Below are 17,034 nucleotides of genomic sequence, written 5' to 3'. Positions count from 1 at the left end.
GAACGCAGAGCTAGAGGCCACCCACCTCCCCATGCACGCGGCTCGAAGGCACCGACTAGTCCATCCGTTTCCCACCGCATCCCCCTTTCCCCAGGCACCACGGCTCAGTCCTGCTGCTTCTCAGCACGTTGGTCATTCACACGAGCCCAAGATGGGCTCGATGACCTCCCTGCCAGGTTGTGTGGCCTTGGGTGAGCACGTCCCGTGGAGGGAAGATGACCTCTGCATCCCCAGAGGGCAAACGGGAGTGTTGCTGGCACATCCACCTGCTGTGGTCCTTCCCTAGGTTTAGGCAGGGCTGTGACTAACTCGTTCTGGACACTGTCCATTTTGACTCAAGTAGGGCCCCAGAGAGCACTCTCCTGCAGCCCCCAGGCTTGGGTCCTGCTTGGCAGGAGAAGCAGGCTCTTGGCTGTGATACAGCATGATTTCTGTATCAAGATAACTCATTGGAAATAGTTGTCTGTACGTCAGCACTTCAGGAGAGCAGGATCTGCAATTCACTCTCAAAGTAGTGGTCAAGGTCAAACCCAGATAGCAGTTCTGGGGTTGGTCTGGATTGGCCAAAGAAAAAAAAAAAAAGAAAAAGAAAAAAGAACAGCAATTTGCCTTGGCTAGGATTTCACAGCTAGGACTTTCCCCTAGAGAGGGAAATTGATGTCACAGTGGATCAGCTTTTTGTAATTAAAGCATAACCTCTAGAGCATAAATGGGGGCAGAGAGGTCTCTGAATTGGCAGAAGGTGTGGATTGCCAATCCCACAGGCAGACAGAGAGACACCCAAAATGAGCTTATGTTTGTTTTTCCACTAAGAGAAACACTATTTTGAATTCAGTGCAGGAAAAGAAATTTTTAGACTCTTTCCACTCCAATCTGTTTCCTTAGAGTCTGTACTTGGTCAGGAACTGGTCTTTCATGAAATAGTGTGATCAAATTCTCTCAGAAAAGTGACCCTGCTGAGTATAACAGCACTATTCATAGGCACAAGCTTCCCCTGTGTGCAAATATCTGCAGATTCTGCTCAGCTGTTGCTCACATTCCCTTGTGTCTGCATACACATGTCAAAAAGGAGGAACTCTTGCAGTAAAGAATAAATCCAGGAATACACGCAGATAAACAGGTATGTTCTTTTTTCAAAACAGCTGTACTATGCTATGCTGATAGCATCTGCATGCACTTGCAAGCACTACTGCACATCTGTATGTGGATGTTTTGGCCATTCTTTGGGGTTTTTAAAGAATATTTACACGACTGTAATCACAATGGGTGCTTAAAGCTGTTTCTTGAAGTCCCTCAAATTCAAGCACCATCAGATATTCATCCTATCAGAACAGGACAAAGGAGTGGTGAATTCACTGTGGGCAGGTTTACAGGTACAAAACTCCCTAAGGGAGACCCGGCCTTAAAACATGGCAGCATTTTTGTCATGTAACAGAGCTAGAGCTGTTCTGTGGGTACTATATAAAAAGTCAAGCTTTTCTTTATAACTGAAGTGGCTAATAAAAATGCCAAGAGGAAAAGAAAATCTAGGGATAAGTCTTTTACTATTCAGAAGGAGTAGGTACAGGAGGGAAATAATTGTTTCCAGACTGGAGCCAGGCAGCATTCCACGTTGTATAGTGAAGAAAGAACAGACAGCTTTCAGCACACTTGTTTCCAATCAAGTGGAAATTAAGTGTCTGAGGTCAGCTTAAATGGAAAACACAAACTGAAACAGGTTGCTAGTCCAATCCAGAGACAAGGATGGAGGCAAGAAAGGAGAAAGGTTTCTTTCACAGATGCAGACAGTGTCTCTGGGCACTAGTACTGCTGTAGTTACTTGATGCTGCCGAGAAGCCTTCTCTGTGGCTTTGGCACAGTTGCGTTAGGTGCTGTACAAAGAGAAGAAACCCAAAAAGATCATCCTACTCTGACTCGCTTGCAATCTCAGTGAACATTCTTCAAGTAAAAGTCCAAGGTCTTAAAAGATCTTGCCTCCGCTTAAGCTGTGTTCTTCATTTGAATTTATACTTCCTGCTTCCAAAGAAAATCATTACAGTGCTTGAGAATACTGAAAACAGGCTGGGTTAGGGCAAGCAGTTGATCCAGCCAACTTTTGTGTGGGCAATTTGTTCTTATTCAAGAGAGTGGAGCCATTAAAATGAACAGGATCTTTCACTAAGGAAGAGCATATATGCATGGCAGAATGTATTTAGTCTGAAATAAAGCGAGGACTGTCCTTTGATATTTTACACACCCTCTTCCTCTGCAGTTGAGGTCCTGGTCCACAGGTACTGAACTGAAGAAGAACCCCTTCCCCAGTCCAAACCACAGTAACAGGCAAAGGAACCAAACCTAAAACACCTTACTGAAACAAGATCCTGTACTACAGAAATACTTCCTTCCATGGAGGGGGGACAACAGTTGCATGGTACATACTGGTCATTGCAATCACTTAAATCCTTGAAAACACACACTTAATACGATGTGGGCTGCATTATAAAGCTAGAACAGGACAGAACAGACCACAATCTACTTAGTATCCATCCAACTGTAAAAACAAACTAGAAAAAATCATAACTATTTAATCACAAAACAACTACAATCCTCAAGTACTCTCCTCCTCCCATTCTCCCTTTATTATAAGAACCATTTTTTAAATTATTACTCTCTGTCATGTTTTGGACTGGTTGAACAAGACAGCCTTCACTGTGTTTCAAAGCTGAGTTGTCCAAACTGTCACTGTTCATCCCGTTCAGAATCAGAAGGACCGTCAGCATCCTTACAGGGGAAGTCAGTATTTGACAGCATTTACTCACCAGCAAGTTGAATCTTAAAATCTTGTAAATATAGAAATAAGTGTATAAATACAGAGTAATTCTACAGTCAACAGACTTACTTTGTGTTTATGCCACTATGACAGAGAACAAATCCAGCTAATATTTTAAAAGAAAAAGAGCCACAGAAGACACAAGTGAAAACACAACACTGAACTATGTGCTGAAAATTGTCTATGTTCATGCAGGTGGCTGTCACAGGCATGGCACACTTCTACCTTGTTTAGGCTGGCAGGGGAAATGGAGGCCTGAGAAAAGGGCTCTGGATGTTTATCTTGCACCAGCCCTTTTGCCTTCCTTCAGTGGTAAGAGATCAGAAAAAAGCTGGTTTTCCCAGCTCTCGGCAGCCTCTAAGCTGGGTTATCTGGTCATTTGCTCCCTTCCCCCTATCCCACAGGAACATGCATAATGGCAGAACTAAGCAGAGACTCGTTAATATTCCTTGTGCCAGCTCCTGTTCAGGGAGCAAGAACACAGACAAAGGTGCAAAGACACCTGTAGCAAGTCAATGTAATTTAGGGCAGTCTGTGTACTGCACCCACGTCTGCCTGAGCTTGTACGTCCACCTAGAGCACAAAGAAACCAGTTTTGTTCTCTGGGAGCCTCCTCCACGCATTCCTGCCTGCACCTCGCCCTGCGCTGCACCAGGACACACGTTGTGGCGCAGCCAAGAAAGTCAGCCAGAGATCCTGGCGATCTGTTCCTGGCTCTGCCCCTGCTGCGCCGTGGGGCGTCAGCAATGTGGTTGTTGCCTCTTCGCCTTGTTTCCCCCACCTGTGAAACAGGCAGTGTGGACTAAGACATCCTGTGTCTCCAAGGGTATTTGGGGCTGTGACCTGCCTACAGTTGCGTATACACTTGGGGTCCTTGGAGGAAGGGGTGCATACATCCTAGACATCAGTGCACAGCACACATATGCGGAGCTTTAGCACTGAGCTAAGAACATCAGTGTAGCTCACAGGTTTCAGTATTTGCAGCAGGGCTTTGGAGAAATGTTACAGAGCTCAGGAGATAAGGATGTATGGATGGAAAATATTATGCATAGTGAATTACTCTAATAAGGAATTACACACATGATATGCAAGAGTGTTTAGGAACCCTAGAACAAGCACAGGATGTTACATTTCCTCTTGATGCAATACATATGTGGCAGTGGTACCTTTATTTTTCCCTCAGCTAGTAAACTGCCCAGGATGAAGATGTGAAGGTCTGATGTGAATGCCTGGTTTTATGTCTGGATATGGGCAGCAGTTTCAGTGACACCCTTCCTGTTTTTTCCTGATGCCAGAGAAGAGCCCAGCTCTGCAGTTGATGTGTGCCACAGCTGTGGTCCCCTGTGTTACAGCAGGGCTTTACACTGGCACTTTTGGCCCACGGTTGCTATTTGCAGATAATAAGAATATAAACATATGTGCATATTTGGGGAGTAACCCATGATTCAGCATAAATGTTTCCTTCTTTTCCACAGACCGAACTACAGGCAGTAGGAGCACATCAAACATGTATTGTCGACTATATACGGAGGTTCAGTAAAACTAAAAGGGGAAAGGGAAATCATTCCCCATCGGAGCCTGAGGCTACTAAAAGTTATACCCAGCTCTATGTTTGAGGGGGTAAAACAATTGGAATTGAAACACTGCTTCATTGCCTGAAGAGGTTTTTCCTATTCATGGGTCACAGTTACTCCACTAGACTGTGACCACACAGCCATAATTGGGCAGCTTTACGTTTGTTTGAGATCACAGCAGGAAAAAGACAAACTGTGTTTCAAGTGTGCGGTGTGTCACATAGACTGTTTTGGAATCAGTAGTTTATGAAGGGGCTGTGAGATTCCACTGCACCTTTTAGGGGTGAGATGAACATGGGATCACAAGAAATGCTGTCCAAGTTTCCACTCTGCAATGAGTGATATGTGTGTTTTGAAAAACAGGGAGAGAGAGGGCACTGAAGAAGGCATAATTAATAATTTTTAAGTCCATACTGAGCTATAACCATTTAATTTAAAATAAAGCATTTTGGTTTTCTCCAAGAATCTATTTTTGTTCGTAGTATAATAATATATTTTAAGGATTTACCATAATACTGCTATGATGGGCAGATGTTTACCTTTGTTCCTATGACTGTGAAAGGAAAAAAGCTGAGCTTTGAATGACTGCAGCACAGTTTAATAAACTGGCAGATCTAGGTTGATTTTTCATAGTTTTGAACAGCTAGAGCAATAGAACTATGAAAATATTCCTAAATGATGTTGCCAGACAGCAGAGCATTATCTGTGCTGTTTTCTATGTGTAGCACTGTTCATTGCCACGCAACAAATCGCAAAAGTCAGCAGACCCTGACCCTGAAAAGCAGCTGTATTATAGCAGCCACTGGAAAACACCCGTCCTTGCACATAAAAGTGTTCCAAGCAAGAACGTCTTTCCCAGATAGATTGAGATCCACATGCTGGATCATGCTTTTCCTCTGAACAACTAGAGGTAAGTAAAGCCCTTATGGAAAGATGTGTCCACCTAGGGAAATTTTCAAACTGTCACAGGTTTCTACACATACATACAAGTATGCCCAGGCATAATAAGGGTGCACTTTAATAGCACAAAAAGCAGCTTCTCCAGCCCCAACTAACACTAGTCAGAGCCTTATCTCCCTGCTGCTCCTTGCCACAGCTCTGGAGACATCCATTCTTGGAGCTGTCTGGAGACGTCCACTCCTGGAGCTGTGAACTGCTCTCTGAGCTGCCTCCCCAGTTCTGGATCTGAGCAGCAAATTGAGCAATGCAGCGTAGTTTCCCCTGCTGTGCTCCCAGCTCCTCTGGCTGGTATGCCCAGGACAAGCCTCCCTCTTGTGCTGCCTTTCCCCTTCCCCTACCCCCTCCCATCCCCCCAGTTATTTCCAGGTTGTTCCTGGATTGGCAGTTATTTATCTCTGAGAGGGTACTTGTCTAAGTTTTTAAAGTCACCAATACAGACTACAGAGTTTCAGTTCATTGGCATTTCCCAATCTACTACCACGAGCTCTCTAGCACTAGACTACACCACAGCTCGAGTTTTCACCTCTATGTAACTAAACTGAAGAATTTAAACCCACATTTAGGTGCCTCAGTAAGAAAACAGATGTCAAGAGCTGGGATGATCCTTTACATTTCCATGAAGTTTGCCGCTCTTCACAACTCTGCACTCCAAGGAAGGGGTTCTCCATCCTTCTTCTCCTTTGGAAAAGGTGAAAGATATTTCATGCATGATCTGGCTGCTTGAAATTAGGCCTCTAAAAAGACAATAAAGTTGGGCAAGGTGAAGATCTGACCCAGAAAGGAGATATTAATCATCCATTTCCTATCTTGCTGAATGGGAAATGATGAGCTAGACTGCAGCATTAATGGTTCCTAAATGTTATGTATTTTCTCCCTGCTTCCTGCTGAATGGGGACTAATACCACAGAGTTCCAGCTGGCTGCTCTTTTCTTCCCAGAGGAATTACCTATTTGCTTAAGTAACTTAACGAGATGCAAAAGCAAAGACAATAGAGGAGAGACGTGGGGCCTGCAGGTCCTCGGCAGAACTCCTGTGCTTACTTGCCACCTGTTCTTCACCCCTTTTCCATCCTTTGCTCTCCTTCTTTCTGGGCACACCTATAGATCCTGTAGCCCTTGTTGTCTGAACCAGATTCTCCCACAAACCCCAGCAGCACCATTCTGGACCAGGTAATGTAGGACTTCAGGCCAGCCTGAGCCAGGCAGAGATGGCAGAAGATGGTGCCGCAGAGGGACACGGCAAAGAGGCTCAGCTGCTCCCTGGTGGGGATCTCCCAGGCATGCCTCAACCTGGGCCTACACACACCCATGCTCTGGCCACTCTGCCCACAGGATTCTGCTGTTTGAGAAGAGCAGGACTCACCTGGCAAGTGGGACAGAGAGACACTTGCCCAGAAAGAAAGAGCACGGAGATGGGAGAACCAGAGAACTGGCCCCAACACCAGGTGGGCTGCCTTGCCCTCAGAGCCGGTGGCTTCTTGAGGGTGGCAGGGATGATGTCTCTTCACCCCTTGGAACACAGCCTGCACCCGCAGCTGAAGGCACTGGAGAAGCTGGCAGTCGTCATTATCTTCTCTCCACTGGGAACAGACTGAAACTGATTTTCTTCAGGGCTGTTTTATGAGAAGCAGGAAGAGAGTACCCAGACAGAGCACTAAGAATTAACTTTACAAATGTGTCTCCATTTGACAAAATGTTTGAGGTTTGCCAGTTCCTTTACGTTCTCTCCCACTGGCTGAGGACAGACTTGTCCTGAATAGGAAAACGGGAACAGTGCAAGAGCACAGATGTCTGACATCTTCATGTCTTTTGGCTCAGAGAGAGGGAGATTAATAAGAGCTGCCAGAGAAATGCCTTGGAATGACCCTTTCTGATAGGAGAGACAATATCCTGGAAACACCCATCATTTGTTGGCAGAGACACTCAATTCATTCCTTAGCTACACAACAAAATTTCTTTAACTCTTCTAGAGGTCATTTTTGGACTGGATTGCAAGAGTTTTATGTTAAAACAAAAAACAAACAAACAACGAAAAATCCACCAAAAAAAACCCCAACCACTTTGTTTCTTTCTGTTTTACATATCTGACATTTCCTAAAAGGAACAAAATGTTGAAACAATTAAATATTTTCCTTTTTTACAGCCCTATCTTTCATTAAGAGACAGTTTGCTAACATCTCTTCTTTCCTGTGAAGATGATGGATGGGGCTGATTGAAGAAGATTTGCAGGATCCAGTAAATGAGGTGCCATTTGCGTCATCAGCAACAGCGACCACCGGGGAATCATCTGCCATTTTTACTGTTTCAAAAGGAGACGAGGAGGAAGAATGGAGCAGGCTGAGATTTATTACAAGTGGCGGAACAGCCTTTGAAGTTACGCAAATGGAAATCTGGATTATTTGCAGGAACAGATCCTATATGAGGCTGTTGGGTTAGGCAGGGCCCTGTTTGTGGAAGAAACATCACATGAGCAAACTCTGACGTGAAACCTCCAAGAAAGAGAGCTAGAGGCTGTCTTAGCAATTAAGAAAGTGGTGCATCACTGATGAACAAGAGAATGAAGTTCATCAGAGCTGTAGTGCTCAGCAAGCTGGGCCTAGTTCTCCCCTGGATGTCATCCCATTGTAGTTGCTGGAGAGACAATGGAAGGGACTTCAGAATAACACATCAAACTCTAGTCTTCTACAAATCAGCTGCCATTTTGCTGCAGCAGCCTTTCCTTTGCACACCTGAGACCCCTGGAGAGCAGGAGATGAACTCTATCAACTAATAAAATGCCAGCCATCAGATTTACTGCCTAAACAGTAATCTCAACTGCAGAGTTCTTTCCACTTCCCAGCCCCTGACTTGAAAGCCCTGAAGTACCTGCACTGTCACATTCCCATCCTCTTTCCCAGGGAAATTGAGCTGGATGGAAAGTGACAAGTATACACAAATTTTGTGACTCTCAGAAATACTTCTGAAAGTTGAGAAAAGGAGAAAGAGAGAGCCAAAATGTCCATGTTACTGGAAGTGGTAAGTGCCCTAGCAAGTGTCCCCAGAGTTCCTGAGACATATGCCAGGGACTCTTTCACTGCTCAGCCTCACTGAAACTCCTAAACTATCAGGGGTTTAATGTTCCCTGCATGCCATTTTCTCACCTCCTCTTCATCAAGCTGATGGACAGTTCTGCTCATGGGGAAACCTGTAGTAATTCCATGGAAGCAAAAAGACTCAATCTTACAGAAGTGCAATCAGACCGTGAGGATTTAGTAGTGAATCTGACAGGGACAGAGAGAACTGGGGGGTTGGGGCTGTTCTAAACTAAATTGTTTGACCAAAGATTTGGTAAGGTCTTTCTTTCTCATTTCTTTCTGAACACAATTATTTGTCCCAGTAGTGAGATTCACACTCATTCACGTCCAAACTAATTTCTTTCACATGATTAATCAGCAGCTGGAGGCTGGTGATGTCATGGACTTTGACATTCGGTTGTCATCAAATATTACATTTCTCTCCCCCCCCCTTTTTTTTTTTTAATTTAACTAAACAGCTGCAGTGATGGCTTTACTGGCTGGTGGCCAGCTGAGTCTCTGCACAGAAACGTAGCACTCCTTGCCTCTGTTTTCCCATATTTCCCAGCTTGTTTGATCTCTACTGGAAAAACTGACTTCCATGGCAAGACTCTTAGTAGCACCTACAGTTGCAGTGCATCCAAGAAAAATATACTTCAAGGACCAAGGAATCCGTAAAGCCTTAGCAAATCAGGGGTTCATCTCTTTTCCCTCAGAGGAAAAGTAGTGCTGCAGCAGCTTCAGTATGCCAAGGTGATTGGACAAATAGATTTTCATTTCAGATGGAAGATGGATGGAAGGAGGTTGGAGTCCTTCAGATGGATGGAAGATGGATGGAAGGAGGTTGGAGCCCCTCAGATGAATGGAAGATGGATGGAAGGAAGTTGGAGCCCCTCAGATGAATGGAAGATGGATGGAAGGAGGTTGGAGTCCCTCAGATGAATGGAAGATGGATGGAAGGAGGTTGGAGCCCCTCAGATGAAAGCTGTCAGTATGAACACACATTTCGGTTGCATTTACATGGAAACAAAATGTGTCTCAGCTTTTGGCTGGAAAAAGAAGGATGATGATCTTTGCAAGAAGAGTGCAGGACAATTTACTGTTGATGAAATTTGCCTGGCTGTTGTTAATAGATGTCATCTACCAGGTTTACCAGAGATGGGTAACCTCTGAAGTGAATAGTACACTGCATTTTTGGTTAAAAACCTGATTAATGATGCTCATCTTTTTCTCAGTCAAAACTATGCTCTCCCATTCTTAATGCTTAAATGATTCTCAGAGGTTTTTTTCCCCTCAAGTTCAGGGTGAATTGGAGCCATTTGCCATTTACAGTAAGTTGTAAAAGGGGAAGGTGGGGCCTTGCATTCTCTAAAAACTTTGGGGATTTTTTCAAGTTCTGCCTCCAGCAAAGTATCAGTTTAAAAAGCCCACACCTGGTCCAACCTGCTCTCAGTAACAAATGCTGTCTTTGAGAAGGCAGTCTTGATAGGTTAGTTTTGGAATAACTCTGATGGTTTAGTTTTCATTTTAATTTTCAAACATTTTGAAGTGTTTATAACACACTGTGAGCACAAATGTTGGTAAGTTTTGGTTGATTTAGTTTAATTGAGACATTAGCTGTATTGCAGGCAAATGGATTTGGAATAGGTATTACGGCACTCAATTTTCCAAATCATTACAGAAGGATGAGATTACAGTCAAATATTATATGTTAATATGCTTAAACATTCAAAATTATGGAAGTTTTTTCATCAGTAAATGCAAAATTTTTGCAGCAATTCTGAGTATCAGCAGGGTTTGAAAGCCTTTAATTAATTTTGGTTACATTTGAAATAATCTTAATAATTTCAGATCAATCCCTGGGAAGACTCATATAAAGTGGATAACATCACATCTGAAATAAGTTTTGGCTCTTTCTCTGTCATCTAGATAATCCATGAAAAATCCCCAGAAGGCTAAAAACTGTATCAGGAAACACAAAGTCTGCATATGTTACCCTGTTATGCCCAAAATAAAATACCTACTGATTTGAATAGCCTAAGGACCAGATCTTGTACTGTACACCTAAATTAGAAATTCATCTGTCTCTGGGATAGAAACTTACCAAGTTCTCTCTTCCAGAATTCAGTTCAAAATCCTGTCAGGCACTGTTTCCAAGGAAGTACTTTTTTCCACATTTCCTATATTCACTTGCACTATTCAAAGATTGAAAGCAAGTATTTACATACAAGGTACTAAACAGTCTACTGAATTCAAATCAGTTTCCACTGGGTAGATAATAATTTTTTCCATCCACATTTAAGGTAAATATACTGGACAGCCTTTCTTTTTAACAAGTCAATGAGACGTAAACAGGATGAATGAATAGGTAACTCTCTGCAGCTACAGGTGGAAGAGCTTTGAGCATTTGGCAGTGGTGATGCCAGTCTTACCTATGACACAAGTCAGAAAACAGAGTAGTGACAGTGAGGTGTCCAAGGCAATGCAGGGAAGCAGCAGCAGAGAAAGCAATAAGGGCTCTCTTGCCTGCCAACCCAACCAGGATCATGCTGGGGTCTTGGAACTGCACTGATGGACTTGGCTCTTGTATTTGAGGGACAGAGCTAAACAGCTAAAAACAGCTAAAGCCTTTTTCCTCATTCCTGTTTTCATATGGTTACATTTGCATGACATGTTTAAAGCCAGCACACCAGGTAGTTACTCGAAGTTCCTGCGAGTAGCTGTTCTTCGACACAGTTACTGTAGGAGCTCTTGTTGTAGTAGTTTTTTGTAGTAGTTTGTCTTCAGCTGCCTCAGCTCAGCTTGCCCAGCCACAGTTTCTCAGCCTGCATAAGGACACACCTTGTTTCCCGTCACATCCTCTCCCCGCAGGTGAATAGCAAAGTCCAGATGATTTGCCCCATGTATCTATCTGAGAGCCAGGCCTTCCACAGTGCTCAGGCAGCTCAGCGAGACTCCTCTTGCTCTGCCCAAGCTCCCAGCTTTTATTAGCTCTGCCCACAATATTCCAGTACTTCTTTGGCTTACATTTATTTTCCTTATGCTTATTGTCCTCACATTGCTGCTAATGTTTCACAAAACTCCAAGAGTCAGATCCAAATGCCGAGGGGAAGAGAATCACTGACTCCTGCAGGCACTCAAACAAATTTTTCCTTTATGGTCTTACAGAGAGGTTTGAATCTAAAAGCTCAATAGAGCATCATTGGTTTTACTGGTTGGTTTTCTGAAGGGTAAATATCAAATAAAAGCATAGGAAGCTAAAACAAAAAATGACTGGAATGAGTAGCTCCTGTTTATTTCATTTGCAAAATGTACCTAGGTAACCTTCTATTTACAGCTAATCCTATGGAACAGCCACTGAGATGCTGCTGAAAGCTGAGAGTCACCTCAGTAGCTGAAGCAGTGCTAATGAAACCACCGAGCACAGGCTATTCTACAGAAGAAATGGGGAGGCACAGGAAACAAATTTCTGTTTTCTTTTAGCAGCACTGCTTAGCTGGAGAAGCCACAGGTAAATGAAGGAGGTCAGAAGGTGCCCCTCAGGATGCCACATGGAGAAGGGGAAGCCATGCCTAGAGGAGAAGCAGCCCCACAAGCAGAGCAGTCGGGCAGTGGCTGCAGCCCCAGCCTCGCTGATCAGAGCTCTTTGCCCAGGTGGTGAAGCAGAAGCTTCACCGCAATAACAAAGAGTGTACAAACATTTCTTCGTGGGTTAAAGGTGCTGAGCTGAAAAACTTAAAAGCTTGGGGCGTTGCTACTCCTAACACCTTCCCTCTTCCTCCTGGGGAACCACTCCCAGAGGCAATTGGATGGAGCACTGGCCTTTCAGGACTTATGAAATACGAACACAGTTTTATTTACTTCCTGACCCGTGGCTCAAAACATCTGCAGCTTTATAAATAAAAAGCAACCACTGCTACTTAGCAACTTCTTTTACCCCTGTTTCATTTTGCCAAGAGGCCACGCTGTGCTGTGACTGTGATGCCCTAGAGGTGCTGTGGTGATGTTTAAGAACTATCAGCTGGGCTCCCCAGGCAGCTGGCACTGTTGCTCTTCATCTTGCACCTTGTCTAGCAGGACAAAACCTAGCTGGTCAAATAAAGGGCCACAGCTGGAAATTTTAGTCAAACTGAGAAAGTAAATTGATAATGGGGCCTTCTTCATCAGAAACATTTTGAGTTTCTGTTCCAGATGAGGCAGCTGAGTTGGCATTCTCAACTTCTCTTGTCCCTCCAGTATGTGATAGAAAAGCTGCTACTGCTGCTCCTTTTGCACCTCTACAAGAGGAAAAAGCTGATCAAGTGGTGGATTCTCTGTCCCTGGAGGTTTTTAAGATGAGACTGGATGTGGCACTTAGTGCCATGGTCTAGTAACCGCGGTGGTAGTGGATCAAGGGTTGGACTTGATCTCAGAGGTCTTTTCCAACCCAGCTGATTCTATGATTCTATGATGAACCCTGGGCCATGAGCATAGGTGATACTTCTTCAGAGGAGAGCTCTGGCAAAGCTTTTCATCCCCCTTATTCCTGAAGAAATTCTGGAAATTTGTTGGAAGCAATTGGTTTCGGTCCATTCGGTGGGGTGACGCTGGAAACTGCATAGTGGTCACTGAAAGATTCTTCAAAAATAAGGTGCTAGGAAGGACTTCTGCAAATCTTTGAAACTGAGTCCATGCAAATGTTCATTTGTCAGCTTCATCTTCATGGATTCAGCAAAATGGAAGGGGATTCTCCAGTATCTGTCTCACCAGATAAATCTCAAGTACAAGCAGCAGCAGGTTCTACTCTTGGCAAGGTACCTCAGTCCCACCTGAAATAACTCTTGGGATGTTCTGGTGGGACAGATGTACGTATATATACAGTAAACCTTTACAAGGTAGGAGATGAACGTCCTGATTTTGTCTCTCTGGTTGTTCCCAGCAAATCTCGATATAATATTTCTCAGGAGCAGAAATACTGAAACAATAAGTTTTGGTTATTTCTGATTATTTTGAGCCCAGGAAATGGAAATATAGTATCATCATATTGTGCTTTTTTTGTACTTGATCTGTATCTTGCTACACCAAAGATTTAAATTTTCTTGTGGCACCTGCTGAATGCTGGCAAGATACGTGTCAGCATCATATTATTACCTACACATTCATTTCACATTGATGTGGCTGAAGACAATTGCTATTTGGGTTTCTACATCCATTTTGATACTTTGGAACATTCTACACTTCTCTGCTTCCATATGACAAAAACACAAGGGGGGGTATGACTTAACAGAACTGTATTTAACATTTTATTTAGCCTCAACTTTAGGTTTAAAATGCCCCTAAGAGGCCTTTTAAATATCCACTTTTGTCTTTTTTTTTAATCAGATGCTTAGTTACCATAGCTTTATCTTTCTTGGTTTGGAAATTATGACAACTAACTCCTCTCCTTTGCATTTTTTTTGTTACTTTTCTATTATGATCCCTATTTCAGGAGAGATTATCCCACTTGCAATGAATGTGTAAGCAGAGTGCTGGTGTGAAAAACACAGCATCAGCTGCACTCTCACCCAAACCCAGATTTGAAGGAAGGTTGCTGAAGGAGAAGCCCAGACATTCAACCTGTGGCTGGAGCTGCTTCTGCAGAAGAAAATGATCCATTTGCATCAGCTCTATAGGAGGACATCCAGATATTTGCACCCAGCATGTCCACACCTAATGAGCCATGTGCTGAAGCAACATCAGATTGGAGGTGCCTGTACATCTCTATCAACCCTATTCCACAGACACATCCTGGTTGGTGCCCAGGATGCAGCTTCTGCTCTGTGTGATACTTCACCTCACGTTGGTAACTCTTTTCTAGTAGTCTTGTCCTGTCTCACCAGTCTCTACACCCTGAAGGGTTGCTTTCAGGGAGATGAACTGGTTTGCTCCAGCCCAGGGAAGCCAAAGGCCCCAGGCACTGATGGTGTGCTCAGCAAAACCCAGAAAAAGGACAACATGTGGCTAATCCAGTTGCTGCCCCAGCAGCAAAGGCCACTCACACAAAACCTGTAATTCATATTTCCTGGTGAGTCAATGCTCCTTCCTCCCCTCGGGTCAAACTAGGGGAAAGGGAGTGCAAGGAACAGATCTGGTGTTGTCCTGCCCCTCCTACATTACATTTGGGTGTGACGACAGCATTGCAGCTGGCAAAGCTGCACAGCTGTCCTACAGGAGTCACACACTCTCCTTTCTGTCTCCATTGTGAGTGGATATGCTTTTATGGCACACTGGAAATGACACAATAGAATCCAGTGCTGAGTAACTGCTGGATGCTCAGCACTGGCATTGATCAGTAACCCTGGGATTTGCCAGGAAAAGTATTGTCAGGCAATTCCCTTTCTGTTCCTTCCCTCCCTTTGTTTCCCCTTCTCCTTCCTGTTCCATTTTTTTCCCTTCTTTCCTTCCTTCCTTCCCTTCCTCCGTCTCTCCCTCTTCTTTCTCTCTCTCCTTCTGAAGAACAGCTCATTCTATTGTTTATTGCCATGTAGCACTGCTGACCATCAGGAAACCTTTGGAAACCAAGGAAAACAGAGACACTGTGACAAAACTCAAGTGTATAATGGGTTCAAAGGCTCAGCAGCATGAGCATCACAATAAGCTCAGCATGTGGTAGGACGGACCCTGAATTAGGATGACAAGAAGAGGCAGAACCACACAATAACATAGGAAAAGATGAAGAAAGATGTATTGCTTTCTGGGATGAGATGAGCAATGCAACCATACAGGTGTTTGTTTAGAACTCCATGTTGCAACATGATCCCTATTCAAAAGTCTGATGTGTTTTCTTGGGACTCTGGCATTAATTGGACTGCAGACCTCCAAAAAAGTCTTAGTTTTGAAGGTGGCAGAGTTAAATGTTTTTGGATTATCCATTCCTTGTCCCATCTGCCATTCCTTGTAATTTTAGCTCTGCTTTGTCCATTGGTGGGGATTGGTCAGCTCATGTGGTGTTTAGAGTCAGTTTTACCATTTGCAGAAACTAATGACATTTTTTGTGTTCATTGCTGGGTATGTTCATGATTCTTCATGATTCAGTTTTTCTTACATGAGTCAACTTATGCTTGTTTCATACTTCACAAGAACTATTTTACAGCAAAAAGCCTCCCATCACTTTAAGTCCTCCTATAAAAACACACAGGAGGCTGGTATCATCTGTATTCTTTTTCCACCCTCCATAGATTTCAATAGAAGATAATATCTTATTTATAGGAGTCCATTGAATAGTTCAAATAAACCACAAAGAGCAATAGGAGAGGCTGACAACTGGTCTCTTTCAACACGTTTAGAGTGATTAACTATCCCTCAACTTTGCAGTATACTTTGGCTGAACCAAAAATTACGTTAACGTTGTTAACATTGAAAGGAACTATTTCAGCATGTCAGAAATGTATTGGCTTTACAAGAAGATCAAAACAGATCACAACATTAGACAAAGTTTCTCCCTTTGACTAAATCTGGTAGATGTAGAACAGTTTTGAGAAGATGCTTCTGTGAGAAATGGGAGATGTGGGTCAGATGTGGGTTTTACACTGCCTGTGTGAGTACTTGTGTTTGTAGAAGAGGTGGCCACTACCATCAGATATTTTATTATGTTAGTCTACTATTTAACTTTTTTCACTATAAGAAGGAAAGATTTCATTATGGGTTGAGTAAAGTATGTTCCACATACCAGAGCAACATTTTACAGTTTTTCTTGTGAATGCAAATAAACCCAGATATCTCTACTATGGATCGGCTCAAAACAATTTCAGCCCAATTCTGATTTATTTGGCTCAGCCACCCAACTGAAAATTTATTCAAATTACCTAATGAGTCAGAACACCACGGACATAAGTGAAAAGCATGTGTATATAACATGCAGGAGTCTGTCCAATAGTTTACTCTCTAAGGAACAAGTAAGGCCTCAGAAAGGTTCCTATCTCTGTGAACACTTAGTTAGTCTGTGCAGGCACTGGGAAGCCAGCTTGGACTACCAGTACTCTAAATCAGTGCCCAAGCCAGAAGCTCTTCTCTCCTTGCTGCTCAAATCTCCCACTTCTTTCCGCAGCAAAACTACTCTGGTTCTGGTGGTTAAAGGCTCTCCTCACTCTCACAAGAGCTCTTCCTTATTCCCATAGTGTGCACTAGGTAGCTCTTCAGACACCATTAGACCTATTAGCTCAGCACTGAGATTAGAATCAGAGGTTTTGTGTTCAGATATAACCTCTACAGTGGGAACAAGTTCATCTTTTCCAGATCCAGGGACACTCATCTGCCATCACCTGCTGAGTGTACCTGCTGTGGCATTGGCTGTTTTAACTGCAGCTCGGGATCTGAGGGCTAAACTTGATTCAGCACTCACAAGGAACCTTCCCTGAATAAGCAGAGCAGGCACTGAGTTTATAGGAAGTGTCACAGTGGCCCTCTGAGACAAGAAATTACTTTAAGAGGTGAAATGATTTTACTGGCTTTTACGATATCTGCACTAGGCGGAAGAATTAAATGAATCTCCTGTTGTTATGGAGCCTCCTGTATAAATGCTGAAATAAACAGAAGTGTGAAAAACCCTGAGAAAGACACGGGAGACAAACATGCAGATTAGGGAGAAAAGCAGAGGTGGGTGAGAAATGATCTAAGTGTTG

This window comes from Manacus vitellinus, unplaced genomic scaffold (genome assembly GCF_001715985.3).
Source record: "Manacus vitellinus isolate BGI_N305 unplaced genomic scaffold, ASM171598v3 scaffold_8_pilon, whole genome shotgun sequence".
Taxonomy (NCBI): domain Eukaryota; kingdom Metazoa; phylum Chordata; class Aves; order Passeriformes; family Pipridae; genus Manacus; species Manacus vitellinus.
This window is presented reverse-complemented; position numbering follows the sequence as displayed.